Genomic DNA, 15,801 nt, shown 5'->3' on the forward strand with positions numbered 1-15,801 from the left:
CGTGACATGCGAGTACAGCTTCCTCTTGTGAAACCCTAGTTTAGTGACCTCGAGTGTTTCTCAAGCGGCATCAAGAATTTCAGTTCAATTAAAATCCAGGACTATTCGCGCGCCAACAGTAAAGGATTCTAAGGTTTACATCAATCAGTTAGTATCATAATGGCGCAAAGAAGTCGATCGGGTGTATCATCATCCTCTCCACATCAATTAGTTGTGGACCAGAAACTGCATTGGACCAGTGTCCTCGGTCACTTTAAAAGTTTTTTTCAAACATCCACGAAGAAAGGAACGCATGAAGGGTCTGTTATTTTACATGACCGACACATAGTGCTGATCAAACAGTCACCCTTTCGTATTTTTTTGAACATAGAAGATATGCAGCACATCCGTGGGATTTTGGTAAATATATTTCAAAATTAGGATTCAAATAGTCAAATCTTTAGATTCTCAGGTACAATTTATAATTTTGTATTTTAATCACAAAGTAGTTGTATGGTAAAATTTAATCTTTTGCTAAACCTGGGCCTGATACGATGCCGTATCAGGCCCAACGTGGGCTTGATACGATGCCGTATCAGGCCCAACATGTGCTTGATATGACATTGTATCATGTCCACGGTGTTCCTAATACTTTTGTATGTGTTAGTAGAAGTCTAATAATAATTTAACTTGGCCAAGTGTTCCGGTTGGCTTCACAAGAGGAGACGTTTCATTGTTGCTTGGTATTGCAGACCGTGAATCTTCAATTCCGATGAATTCAGCTAAAGCATCCAGTGACCTCTTTCTAACTTACTTCTCAAACAAAAAAGAAGCTACTAGATCAAGAATTGAGGAGTTGCTTAAATTTTATGGCAATCACGTTGAAGGCGAAGATGATGTTTTATTATTTTGCAAATTCTATATTTTATATATATTTGTTTGTGTCTTATTTTCTTCTAGTACATATAAGGTCCCGTTAAGTCTTATAGATATAGTAGATGATTTTGAGAATCTTGATAAATTCAACTGGGTTGAAGCAATCCATGAATTTATGGCTCCACAATTACCTAAGATTGGGGACATATTTTCATCAACTGAGACAAAATAGTCTAACACCAACCTCCATTACCTAAAGGGATTTGCTGGTCTTTTGGCAGTAAGTGTATAATTTATGTGGAATTTTTTAATATTTTGCGGAAATTTTTAAAATAGTTAACCCTTGTGATGGTAAATCAGGCATGCTTTTTGGAGCATGTTCCAATCCAAAAACCATACAAAATCAAAGGAGCAAGAATAAATAAGTGGAGGAATATTCTTTCACATATTAGTAAGGTGAGAGAATTGATTGACCAAGTCTCATCTGAAGAGGTAAATTTTGAATACTTTGACTATAGTTTGGTTAAAAAGTCTTGTTTTAACATGTGGTTTAATATTCTTACAGGTTGTGATTGACCTAATCCCTAACCAAGATGAAAAATCATTGGTTGAGAATCTTGCTGGTGTTGCTGACAATCCACCTGCAATGGAGGCATCACAAATTGAAGTCACTGAAGTAGGAAGGCAGATTAATAAGGAGTGTTGTAATTGCATTATTCAAGCAAACAGAATTAAAGAGCTGACAATGGAGAACATGCAATTGAAGGAGAGGGTGAAAGAATTACTTAAAATAGTTGAAAATAAAGGCATGGAATCTCAATATAGCGAGCCTGTAGACGATCCTCAAATTGAACCTGTAGGTGTTACAACAAGAAGTAGGAGAGGACGTGACAGAAGTCGCTATGATTACAGGAATACTCCAATTGATAGTCCATTGTGGCTCAAAACTTTACCTAAGAGGCAGCATAGAAATATACAAATAAGTGAGCCTGCGGAGAAAGTTACAAGTCTAGGAGAAGGAAAAAAAAGTTGTCAAAGAATATGTTGTTGTGGGCAAGGGGAAAGGAAATTTTGATTTGGATGAAATGGAAGAAGAAATTAATATTGTACAATTGATGGAAGACAAATCTGATGAAGAGGCAGAGAAGGATGTAGATATGTTTGCCAAATACGACAAAATGAGGAAACAAGCAATTGATGTAAGACGATATCTGCAAATTTCATTGTAATTTGTTAGATTTAATGAATTATCTAATTGCCTTTTTTGTTTGTGTGCATAGTATGTGAAGAAGCAATTTAAGTCTTCCATGAAAAAAAACAAGACGAAGAGGTGGCATACTTGTTAAAAGCCTTGGAGGAAATAAAGTATGTAAATTACATAGTTGATTAGTCAAGACTATTATATGCTTCTCTAATTACATAGTTGAGCTAAGGTTATCAAAATTAAATTTGTAAAAATAATCTCTTATTTGTTTACTTTGTAGGTTTACAAATGATATAGTTTGGGAGGAACCACCCTTTTGTTTAAATTTATATTCTCTTTTATCTGGTGTGAATGGAGAGATGTTGACAAGAGGGGATGTAATCGACACGTATTGTAAAATTCTATTTAGGGGGGCATTCCCGTCTGGAAGCACAAACAACAGGTCAATATATTGTTCAACATTCTTCACAGTAAGGAATTGATTTGAGTATAGTAAAATTTAGAATTCTTTTTATTATTTGGTTATGTATGTATGACTTTGCATATTTGTAGTCATTAATGAAATCGTCAAGTAAGTTTGCCTTCCAACACCTGATAAAGACGGATAGAGGAGATAAAGAGGTAAGGTATATATTTATACCTTTGTGCAGTGATAATGCACACTTCCACTTGCTGTTGGTGGACACCAAATCAATGACGTTCAATCAGTACAATTCTCTAACAAGTGGAAGTAAATACAAATATGAATTTGAAGCAGCGGTGAGCATCTAATAATAATGTGTATGGTTGTATTTTAATATAAATGCTAGTTGATGGAAAATGGAAATTTCCTCTTCAATCTTCAGGTATCAGATTTTAAATTATATAGTCGTGAGCACGTTGCTGCTATTCATCCAAATTTGGAAAGGCATTATCCGTTCGATAAATGGGTCTCTTGCACAATAGAATGCCCACAACAATAAGCAAGGTAAATCGAGCACAGAGTGTGAATATAAATTATTGATAAAAAAATATTGACCATAAAAATGTTGTTGTTTACATCATTGACTGTGGCTTCTTTGTGATGCAATACATTCGATGTCTCCTATATGATATGAAGATGGACTTCAAACAAGGAGACACGAAAAAGATTAGAATTCATGTAATGGTATCAATTTTGAGGGATAAGTATTTTAAAACATTGGATTAAATATCTAGTCTTGTAAGGCAAAAACTTGTATAGAATGTAAATGAACTTATTACGTAGTGTAGGTAGTTTAATATCTTTGTATGTAGTCTTTGTTGTATAATATAGTGGTATGTAGTATATGAGAAGATTATAAACTGTCACTGGAATATTAATAATATTGCATAGTGATTAGTCAAATATAAGTCACAATATACAAAATGCGATGTTGGTGCTTATCAGTGGAAAGAGACATAATGTATATAAGTTATACTGCACACCATTTCTATCTTCTTAGAACTAAAAACATGGTAACAGTTGGGATTGTTTAAAATATCAAATAGGCTCGGACCAACAGTCGGTTTCAAAAGCACAAGGTCACTAGGTTCCGTGCCAACTGGCACGGAGCAATACCTTCTTAAAAATGGTGTATAAATACGTTTTGACACCAGATATACCTTCTCCCCAGTCAGACCTTCATAGGGAATGTGATTTCAGGTAAATCCAAGTAGGGGAGGGTCATCAGTGGATTTTGGTCAAAACTCACTGATGGACCTAGACACCTCTGATTCGACCCATTTCAGTTCGAGTGGTATTCTGGAGTTGCAAGGACTCCAAATCTACTGGCAAATCCTTATTTAAAGCTCTATAGGTGCTGGGAAAAAAATAAAATATAATCATCCTCCATTGGACCTGATATGCTTGAATATCAGGCCCAACGTGGGCCTGATATGATTGCATATCAGGCCCAACGTGGGTCTGGTATCGTATCATTTCATAAAGCTTGGTTCCATCTCCCCCTAATATAAACTCCAAACATTCTAACAGTGGCCTGATAAAAAAAAAAAATAATATCAATTTTAAATGTCCCCTTTCATAGGGTTGGAAAGAAAAGCTGTGCACTGTTCCATGCCAATTGGCACAGAGCTATACCTTCTTAGACATGGGGTATAAATACGTTTTGACATCAGATATTCCTTATCCCCAGTTAGAACTTCACAGGGAACGTTATTTCAGGTAAATCCAAGTAAGGGAGGGCCATCAGTGGGTTTTAGTCAAAACCCACTGATGGACCTAGACACCTCTGATTGGACTCATTTCAGTTCGAGTGGTAATCTGGAGTTGCAAGGGCTCCAAATCTGCTGGCAAATCCTTATTTCAAGCTCTATAGGTGCTGGGAAAAAAAATAAAATATAATCAGTCTCCGTTAGGCCTAATATGCTTGAATATCAGGTCCAACGTGGGCCTGATATGAGTGCATATCAGGCCCAACGTGGGTCTGGTATCGTATCGTTTCTTAAAGCTTGATTTTATCTCCCCCTAATATAAACTCCAAACATTCTAACAGGGGCCTGATCAAAAAAATTAAATAAGATCAATTTTAAAAGTCCCCTTCCATAGGGTTGAAAAGAAAAGTTGTGCACTGTTCCGTGTCAACTGGCACGGAGCAATACCTTCTTAGAAATGAGGTATAAATACGTTTTGACACCAGATATACCTTATCCTCAGTCAGAACTTCACAAGGAACGTGATTTCAGGTAAATCCAAGTAGGAGAGGGCCATCAGTGGGTTTTGGTCAAAATCCACTGATGGACCTAGACACCTCTTATTTGACCCATTTCAGTTCGAGTGGTAATCTGGAGTTGCAAGGACTCCAAATATACTGGAAAATCCTTATTTAAAGCTCTATAGGTGCTGGGAAAAAAATAAAATATAATCAGCCTCCGTTGGGCCTGATATGCATGAATATCAGGTCCAACGTGGGCCTGATATGAGTGCATATCAGGTCCAACGTGGGCCTGATATGAGTGCATATCAGGCCCAACGTGAGCCTAGTATCGTATCGTTTCATAAAGCTTGATTTTATCTCACCCTAATATAAACTCCAAACATTCTAACAGGGGCCTGATCAAAAAAATTAAATAAGATCAATTTTAAAAGTTCCCTTCCATAGGGTTGAAAAGAAAAGTTGTGCATTGTTCCGTGCCAACTGGCACGGAGCAATACCTTCTTAGAAATAGGGTATAAATACATTTTGACACCAGATATACCTTCTCCCCAGTCAGACCTTCACAGGGAACGTGATTTCAGGTAAATCCAAGTAGGGGAGGGCCATCAGTTGGTTTTGGTTAAAACTCACTGATGGATCTAGACACCTCTGATTGGACCCATTTCAGTTCGAGTGGTAATCTGAATTTGCAAGGACTCCAAATTTGCTGGCAAATCCTTATTTAAAGCTCTATAGGTGTTGGGAAAATAATAAAATATAATCAGCCTCCGTTGGGCCTGATATGCTTGAATATCAGGCCCAATGTGGGCCTGATATGAGTGCATATCAGGCCCAACATGAGTCTGGTATCGTATCGTTTCATAAAGCTTGATTCTATCTCTCCCTAATATAAACTCCAAACATTCTAACTGTGTCCTAATAAAAATAAATAAATAACATCAATTTTAAAAGTCCCCTTCCATAGGGTTGAAAAGAAAAGTTGTGTACTGTTCCGTGCCAACTGACACGGAGCTATACCTTTTTAGACAGGGGGTATAAATACTTTTTGACACCAGATATACCATCTCCCCAGTCAGACCTTCACAGGGAACATGATTTCAGGTAAATCCAAGTAGGGAGGGCCATCAGTGGGTTTTGGTCAAAACCCACTAATAGACCTAGACACCTCTGATTGGACCCATTTCAGTTCGAGTGGTAATCTGAAGTTGCAAGGACTCCAAATCTACTGGAAAATTCTTATTTAAAGCTCTATAGGTGTTGGGAAAAAAATATAATATAATCAGCCTCCGTTGGGCCTGATATGCTTGAATATCAGGTCCAACGTGGGCCTGATATGAGTGCATATCAGGCCCAACATGGGTCTGGAATCGTATCATTTCATAAAGCTTGATTTTATCTCCCCCTAATATAAACTCCAAACATTCTAACTGGGGCCTGATCAAAAAAATTAAATAAGATCAATTTTAAAAGTCCCTGATCCGGTGGTAAGAACAGGGGACCCCGTTCGGTGAGGTCAACGCCACGTGGGAGTCAAAGTGGAAGGATGCCCGTCCGGAGATGGGAGGTCCGAACGGCCGACCGGCCGTTCGGTGGAGTCAACGTCCGTAGAGGACTGGGCCCGACCGGACGGCCGTCCGGTCGGTGTCGGGCTGATGGTTAAAGGCTCCATGTAGGAAGTCAGGGTTCTGGCGCTCAGGGGGAAAGATCGCAGGGACGAGCGGACTGCACGCTCGGCCAAGGCCACAAGGTAACATACTGCTAATGGTCTCCACAAAGCACGTGATGGAGAATCTCCCCAAGTAAATCACCGCATACGTCCGGCCGGATGTTGAAGGAGCTGGCCGACCGGACGACAGATCTGGAGCAAAGGGGAAAAGGTCAAGGGACGTCTTTTTCTGACAGCAGGTATGTTTCACGCGCAAGCCATGCTCTAAATCTTATCACAGGAGATTTCGCTGTCCCATCGAGGACATACTTGGACTGTAGCAGTATGGGTCAGGGAAGCTCACTTACAAGCCCTTACGGGGGTATGGGCCATGGACACGTGTACACCTCGGTAGGTGTACACCCACTTCTTCGCTGCCCTATATAAAGGCCCTCTTACTTCGCCGGAGGTACGCACACGACTAGTTTAGGAGCCCCTTTCTCTCTATTTGAGCTTCGCCTGACTTGAGCGTCGGAGGGTCGCCGCCGGGAACCCCTTCTCGGCCCGACTTCTGTGCAGGTTCGCCGGAGCTTTGGAGGCCTACGCCATCGACTAGGAGAGCGACACGTGCCCAGCGTCCGTTGGTTCGGCGATTCGGACAGGATCAATTTGGCGCCGTCTGTGGGAACGCTTCTGCATCCGATCGGAAACAATGGACGAGGCTGGACGACAACACACGGTGACGCTTTCGAACGAGGAACTGACGCTTTGATCGAGATAAGGGCCGCCAAGCTCGTGGAGCAAAAATAGAAAGCTATAGCCGAGCGGCCGGAGCAGCAAGCAACATCAGCGTCTGGTGGTCGAGCGGAAGCACCACCAGCCACCGTTGCATTTCATCGAGCCCTGTTCCGCACCCCTGAAGCCGTACCAGCTCACAGAGATAGGGGATCTTCTTCGGATGAAATGCCTAGACGAGATGCCAAAAAGGGAAAAGCCCCCCGATCGGACGCATCGCCCGAGCGGATCAATCGCCAATTTTCAGAGGCTATTCTGCGAGACCCCCTGCCCAAGCATTACGTGCCTCCGACGATCGGCGAGTATAATGGGACAACCGACCCAGATGATCATTTGGGTAAGTTTGACAACACGGCAACCCTACATCAATACATAGATGGGGTGAAGTGTCGGGTTTTCCTCACCACTCTCTCCGGGTCGGCTTAACGGTGGTTTCGGAGGTTGCCGGACGGATCCATCACGAGCTTCAAGGATTTCCGAACGGCCTTCCTCCACCATTTTGCGAGCAGCCGACGCTACCAGAAAACGAGCGTGAGCCTGTTCACCATCAAGCAAGAAGCCCGTGAATCGCTTCGAGGTTACATCCAGCGGTTCAACCAAGTGGCGATGGACATTCCAACGGCCACCTCGGAAACTATGATGAATGCCTTCACACAAGGCCTAGTGGATGGAGGTTTCTTCCGATCGCTCATCCGAAAGCCGCCCCGGGATTATGATCACATGCTACACCGGGCTAACGAGTACATCAACGTGGAAGAAGCGCAAGCGGCCAGGAAAAAAGAAATTCCAGCCGAGCGGCCTCCTCTGGCCTAGCGGAAACCACACGCCACTCATCAGCCGCCCAGAGGACCAAGGGCCGAAGCAATTCGATCCCCCCATGCCAGATCCCACGTGCAAGAGGTATCCGCCGCTCGGCCCAAGCCAAAGAAGAAATGGACCCCGATGTTCTGCTCCTTCCACCGGACGGACACGCACAATACAAGGGATTGCCGAAGTCTTCCCTTCGTGACTCATCATGTGCCCCGGAATGCCGGACGACGGTCTCCCTCAGTCGACAGGCGACAGAGAACTCATGAAGCCGATCGAACTCGAGCTGGTAGGCCACAGCAACAAACTCCCGATCGGCATCGTTCTCCAAGGCAGGAGAATCGCCGAGCGTCCAGGGAACGGTCTCGACCGTCCGCTCGGGAAGAGGAAAATAGAAGCAATACTTCTCGAGGCGAGATCAACATTATTGCTGGCGGGCCGACCGGAGGAGACTCCAATCGAGCCAGAAAGGCGAGCGTCCGGCAGCTCCAAATCCATGTCGTTGGCTGCAGCCAAGAACGGGCGAGCGGATCGGAAATCAGTTTCGGGCCAGGGGACTTGGAAGGAGTTGAAGTACCCCACGACGATGCTCTGCTCATCAAAGCGGTAATAGCCAATTACACAATTCACCGCGTATTTGTTGACATAGGGAGCTCATTCAACATCTTATTCAAGAAGGCGTTCGATCAGCTGCAAATTGATCGAGCCGAGCTGTTACCCATGACAACTTCGCTCTACGGGTTTACGGGTAACGCAGTTCAGCCGGTCGGACAGATCCGGCTGGCTACCTCGTTGGGAGAAGAGTCGCTCAGGAGGACAAGGACTACAAACTTTGTGGTGGTCGACTCTCCCTCGTCCTACAACGTCATTCTGGGACGACCGGCGCTCAGCGAATTCCGAGCGGTCGTCTCAACCTTCCATCAGAAGATCAAGTTCCCCGTGGAGGACAAAGTGGGAGAAGTACGAGGAGATCAGCTAGCAGCTCGGCGATGCTACATCGAGATGGTCCGAGCAGAAGCCAATTCCGCTCGGAAGGCGCCCCGGATCGAGGTAAACGCCATCACCGAAAAACCACCCTCTTTAATTTATGAAGAAAAAGAGGAAGTGCAGATTCACTCATCCCGATCGGAGGCCACAACCTTTATTGCGTCCGATCTAGAGGAGAAGCAGAAAGAAGAGCTGATCCAATGCCTCCGAAGAAATCATGATGTCTTCGTCTGGTTGACACATGAGCTGCCCGGAATTTCGCCGAACATAGCGCAACACAAGTTACATGTCCGACCGGACGCTCGGCCGGTAAAGCAAAGAAAAAGATATTTCAGCGCCGAGCAGAACGTCATCATCCGGGTGGAGGTGGAGAAGCTTCTGGAAGCCGGCCATATACGAGAGGTTCAGTTCCCGAGCTGGTTGGCGAACGTAGTATTAGTCTCCAAACCGGGCAACAAATGGAGAGTGTGCATAGATTTCCGGGATCTCAACAAAGCTTGCCCGAAAGATTTTTATCCTCTGCCCCGGATAGACCAGCTGGTAGACTCTACGGCCGGCTGTGAATTAATCTGTATGCTCGACGCCTACCAGGGCTATCACCAAGTGCCGCTCGCCAGTGAAGATCAAGAAAAGGTCAGCTTCGTGACGGCCGACGACACTTATTGCTACAATGTGATGTCGTTCGGATTGAAAAATGCAGGAGCCACATATCAGCGCTTAATGAATAAAGTATTCAGAGAGCAGATCGGGCGGAACCTAGAAGTTTATGTGGACGACATTCTCATCAAATCCGTCCGAGCGGCAGATCTCTTCAAAGACATGGACGAAACCTTCCGAACGCTGCGCAAATATGGAGTCAAGCTAAATCCTCAGAAGTGCCTGTTCGGAGCAAAAGGGGGGCGTTTTCTGGGGTACATAGTGACCGAGCGGGGAATCGAAGCAAATCCCAACAAGGTGAAAGCCCTACAAGACATGCCGCCCCCAAGAAATACAAGGGAAGTACAGCGTTTGACCGGTTGGATAACCGCTCTATCCAGATTCATCTCCAAAACGGCCGACCGGAGCCTTCCCTTTTTCAAGATCTTACGCAAAGCTACAAAATTTCACTGGGACAAAGAATGTGATCGGGCGTTCGAAGAATTGAAGACATATCTTAATTCTCTGCCTGTACTTGCCAAGCTGATCGGGGGTGAGTCACTTTATATTTATCTGTCTTCAACTGAGCATGCTGTAGGCTCAGCACTGGTGAGGTCGAGCGGCGATGAGCAGCCGGTGTATTTTCTGAGCCACATTTTAAAAGATGCTGAGTCTCGTTACACCGGGCTCGAGAAGTTGGCCTTTGCTCTGGTTCTAGCCGCTCGGCGCCTTCGACCATATTTCTTGGCTCACACCATCATTGTCCGGACGAACAGTCCACTAGGAAGAGTACTGTTGAATCCATAAGCGTCCGGACGGCTCATGAAATGGACTACAGAATTGAGCGAATTTGATATTCAATACCAACCCCGCTCGGCAATCAAGGCACAATCTTTGGCAAATTTTATCACCGAAGTGCAAAGGCTAGAGTCAGAAGCCATGTGGAAGATATTTGTGGACGGATCGTCCACTCGGCTTGGGAGCGGTATTGGTGTATTATTGCTATCTCCGCAAGAAGAAAAGATGCATTTATCCGTCCGGCTGGATTATAAAGCTACAAACAATGAGGCAGAGTATGAGGCCCTCATAGCTGGTTTGCAGGCAGCACGACATGTGGGAGCCGGTCGGGTAACACTCCACTCGGACTCGCAGTTGGCCGCTCAGTAGCTCTCTGGTACCTTCGAAATCAATAGCGCTCGGCTCAAGCTCTACGCTGAAGCCTTCGAGAAGCTTAAAGCTGATTTTCGAGAAGTTATTGTTCAGAAGATACCCAGAGCAGAAAATCAAGCGGCCGATGAGTTAGCCAAGCTCGCGAGCTCAATAACGTCGGTCGCCATTCAGCAGCCAATTGAAAAAGTACTGTTGGTGGCGCACGTCGACCCGATGGAAGGCCTCACATTTCCAAGCGACTGGCAGACGCCCATCATAGAGTTCCTCCGCTCGGGAGCCACACCATCCAATGAATATGAAGCCCAGCTGCTAAGGAGGAGAGCCGGTCGGTTCACACGCATCGGCGATCAGCTTTATAAAAAGGCTTTCTCACGCCCGTTGTTGAAATGCGTGAGCTCGGAGGACTCGGATTACATCCTCCAAGAAGTACATCAAGGATCGTGCGGAGGACATCCGGGCGGAAGAGCACTAGCTAAGAAGATCCTGCTAGCTGGATACTTCTGGCTGACTTTACAAGCAGATGCCGCTCGGACAGTGTCGACGTGCCTTTCATGCCAAAAGTACCATAACTTCAACCACCGACCGGCAGAAGAAATGAAGGCATCAACAGTTTCCTGTCCGTTCGATCAATAGGGAATGGATATTGTTAGTCCATTCCCGATGGCGACCGGGCAGCGGAAATTTTTGCTAGTGGCGGTTGATTCACTACAACAAAAACTGCAAACGACAACACCCCTACGACAACGGTTTTAAGAGAAAACGTTGCGTATTTGTTCAAAGACAACGGTTTTTGCCAAAACCGTTGTCTTTGAACTCCCCATTAAATATAAAAGACAACGGTTTTGGCAAAACTGTTGTCATTGAGCAATATTTTTTTAAAACGACAACACTTTTTACAACGGTTTTATAAACCGTTGTCTTTATCCGCGTTTTTAGCATCTACGACAACAGTTTTGAAAAAACCGTTGTCTTTGGCTTTATTCGTTTCGTCATTTCCGCTCGCAGTTTTGCTTTCCCACTCTGCAAAAAATATTTCGCGCCGTGTTTTTCCCTTAGCGTTCCCAAACCCTAAGCCATTTTTCTTTCCTCTCCTCGACTATCTCTTCACGCCATGACACCAAATGGAGCGATCCGTTTCGTTTCTCTCCTGCTCGCGACGAAGGCAAGAAGCTATCGCTCTTCCTCTACGATTCTTCATCGGTCACTTCAACGGAGACTTTCCCACTTCTCCGTGGCCCCGGTAGCCACTTAACCTTCTTTCTCCGCGCCGTAGAAGCTCCTCGTCCGTTGCTTACACAAACCGTCGCCCCCTCTTCTCTGGTGGACTTTCGCTTCCGAGGCTCGGATCGACGCCGCTGTGTCTCTTCCCCCAGCTCTGTCCCGGTTTGGGTGGCGAACTCCTCGGCCGAACTGTCCATGGAGAGATTCTGGCTTAATCTAAACCCTTTTCGGTTCAGGCTGCTGCGTCGGGATCGATTCCCCTGATAAAGGTGATGCTTGTGAGGTTTTATTGTTTGCTTGGCTCCCTTTTTGTTGGATTTAGGTGCTCTCTTATTTGGGAAAGGGCTTCCGAACCTTACTACCTGTGCTCACTCCCATCCCACCCCCGCGAAGATATCGTTGCCTCAAGCTCTTAGTGCTTATGTGAGCTTTGTGGTTTTGGAGCCCGATCCTACTTCGACTGGGATTATGTTTTAAGCCAAGAATCAACAACCGCAGTGGATTTCCCAATCCACTGCGGTTGTTGATTCTTGGTGTGGTTTTTTTCAAGTCCCTTGATTCATTTTGATTGATGGTCCTTGGCCTTGTTTTAATTACTTAGCTCTGCAATTTTCCTTTTGGTATACTGTTATTAGGGGATTTGCCCGGTTTGTAAATGTTGGGGATGAAAGGGGAGAGACACCTCTACATCTTGCAGCACGGCGAAGATGGACTGAGTGTGTCCGTGTACTCTTAGACCATGGGGCTCTTGTTTCTTCTTCCACTAGGGAATATGGGTATTTTGACTGATTTATATACTCGATCATTTGCCATTATGTTTATGTGTCAATTTTCTGTTTTGAGATCGAAATCCATATTTTTCAGTCATTCTGGGATCACTCCTCTACATTTGGCAGCTCGCGGAGGAAGTTTGGATTGTGTTCGCACATTGCTTGCATGGGGAGCCGATCAGCTCCAGAGGGATTCATCTGGGTGGGCATATTTCATCTTTTCAAATTGCCTATACTCTTGGAGAAATTGGAGCTGCTAGCTTTACAATTGAAATCTTGAACAAACAGACAGTGTAGATTCTTTGTTAGTTGGCCTTTTGGTGATTATCTTCCAACAACCATGAAATATCTTTTTAGGAATTTTTTAGGCAGCATTTAGCCTTTTTATATTTTGGCTGTCTTTTGTTAGTTGAGATGAATTATAATGAATCAAAATTTTCCATACATTAGGAGAGTCAATTTAAGGAGTCTCTCTCTCTTAATTTTCTACTTTTCTACTAACAAACTAATTAAAATTTCTGTGTTCATGGAAGTTCTGTCTTTGTTTCACTGTTATTAAACATATGCTGATCCATATTCCATAGGTGAATACCTTATTCTGTAGCTATAAAGCACAATCATGGAGCTTGTGCAGCTTTGCTAAACCCATCAGCAGCAGAACCTCTTGTTTGGCCTTCTCCATTAAAGTTCATCAGTGAACTTGATCCAGATGCAAGAGCTCTTCTAGAAGTAGCTCTGATGGATGCTAACAAGGAAAGCGAGAAAATAATATTGAATGAAAGAAAAAAATTGTTGTCTCCTGCAAATGTGGATGAAGCATTTCATGATGATGCTTCTGAGGTATTACAACATCTCTTTGATTAAGCATTTCTAATGATTTCCAACTTATAATGGATTTTAGGCTAGTAGATCTTGCGGCACCACAGAGGCTTTGGTGAACGTTACGGCATTTTAATAGTTATTTCACTTGTTGAACATATCTGTCTAACAATGGACAACGGTGCATTGTTCGCATGATTGTGATAAGAGATCATAATGATTGAGCTAAGTTTGAGCATGTCTTTAACCTTGTTTAAAGCACAATGATGGATACTTTTCTGCTGTACACTTGAATAAATTGTTGATCTTACACGGTCCTATTCCATAAAGAACTGCACTGAGCTAACAACATTGTATGCGTTTTCTTCTATTCATATATTTTTTTATCGATTATAGTTATTAGCAATGAGAATTTACTATATATTGTTGCATGAAGTTGTCACATTACTTATTTTTCAAGGTATCTGAGAGCTAATTACCTTCAAGGGAACATTCCATCCGAGATTGGAGAACTTGTGCACCTTACCATCTTGTAGTTTTTACATCCCCTTGTTTTCTTTTGAAATGTAGGGACTTGTCAAGCAATTTGCGCAGGGGCACAATTCCTCCATCTATTGGCTCTCTGAACCCATTATGATTTCTGTGAGTCTTCATGTGATTATTGGTGGCTAGGCAGTTTGTTGTTGCAGAGTTAACTGTTTGACTATGATTTTTTTTAACAACTGTAGGAATTTATCAACAAATTTCTTGTCTGGTGAAGTTCCAATCGTTGGAATCCTTGTAACTTTCCAAAGTACTTCATGAGTAACTCTTCTATTCTCTTTGATGCTTCATTGGCTTGCTCCATTAATTGTTACATGTTATCCAATTGTTTTCTACTTGGGCAATTGAAGTTTTTTTCCCCATTACACAAGCGTTCTCTTCTATCTTTTTATTTGACATATAGTGCATAACTAGCGTTCTGGGTGAAAATATCTTATTAGTTCTACTCAGTGTTAGAATGTGTTATGTTAGCACTTTGCATTTGACCTTTCAGTGTTTGTTGGATAAGTTTTATGGCATTGCCAACCTTAAAGTATCATGAATATGCCACTGGGCTAAATTGAACTCAATGAAGAACCATATGATTTATATGATTGAGATCGTTGCAAATTGCCAAATAGCTGTGGATGTTATGCAATTTCATTTCCTTCTATACCAGTTGCTAATTTCCAATAACATGCTGCACAAATAAGACAACAGTAGTGCAAAGCTTAATTGTATCATCAATCCATATGTGTTTCAGCAGGTTAAGATAATTCTTATTTGCTTACATGTATATTTTATCTTTTAATGTCTTTATAATTTGTTTATTTTTATCAGCTCCTACAGCTTAATTCTGCATATTTGATTGCCAAGGGAAATTTGTATACTCGGTCACGTGAAGATGCAGCCAGTAAGTTGCTGGAAAAGGCTTTAAAGATTCAGTTGGGAAGAGGATTTTAGCTTGCATGTTATGGATTTCGATCACACAGCTATTATTTTCTCATTTTGATGTGTGTAGTTAATTTTTGAAATTTGAAGATAACATTTTCATGGATTGAATGTAGTAAATATTTAGTTTTGTATTGGTGGTTTGTTTATATTAAATAAAGATTGGTTGTTTGTTATTATCATGTTACAACATGAATATTAAAGACAACGGTTAGAAATATTGTAAAAAGTACGTAACCACAACGGATTTTTTTTATAAAAAGTGATAAAAGACAACAGTTTTATCTATTGTAAAACATATTAAAATTATCTATCACAACGATTTTAAAATTAATCTGTTGTAAAAAGAGTCTACCACAACAGTTTATTTCTGTTGTCGAAATTATCTACCACAACGGTTTTAAAACGTTGTCGTATCCTTCGTAAACAAATTTTGAGCATGTAAACAACAACGGATAAAAACCGTTGTCAAATGTCTACAAAGACAACAGATTCAAAACCGTTGTTGTAGGGCAATACATTCTACAACACCCTCAGTTACAACGGTTTTTTGACCCTACGACAACGGATATTATCCGTTGTCGTTTGTAGTTTTTGTTGTAGTGATTATTTCTCCAAGTGGGTGGAGGTCGAGCCGCTAGCCAAGATCACCGAACAGATGGTCAAAAAATTTATCTGGCAACACATCATCTGTCGGTTCGGCATCCCTCGCCGCTTGGTCTCAGACAATGGGCGGCAATTCAC

This window comes from Zingiber officinale, chromosome 5B (genome assembly GCF_018446385.1).
Source record: "Zingiber officinale cultivar Zhangliang chromosome 5B, Zo_v1.1, whole genome shotgun sequence".
In the NCBI taxonomy this organism is placed as follows: Eukaryota; Viridiplantae; Streptophyta; class Magnoliopsida; order Zingiberales; family Zingiberaceae; genus Zingiber; species Zingiber officinale.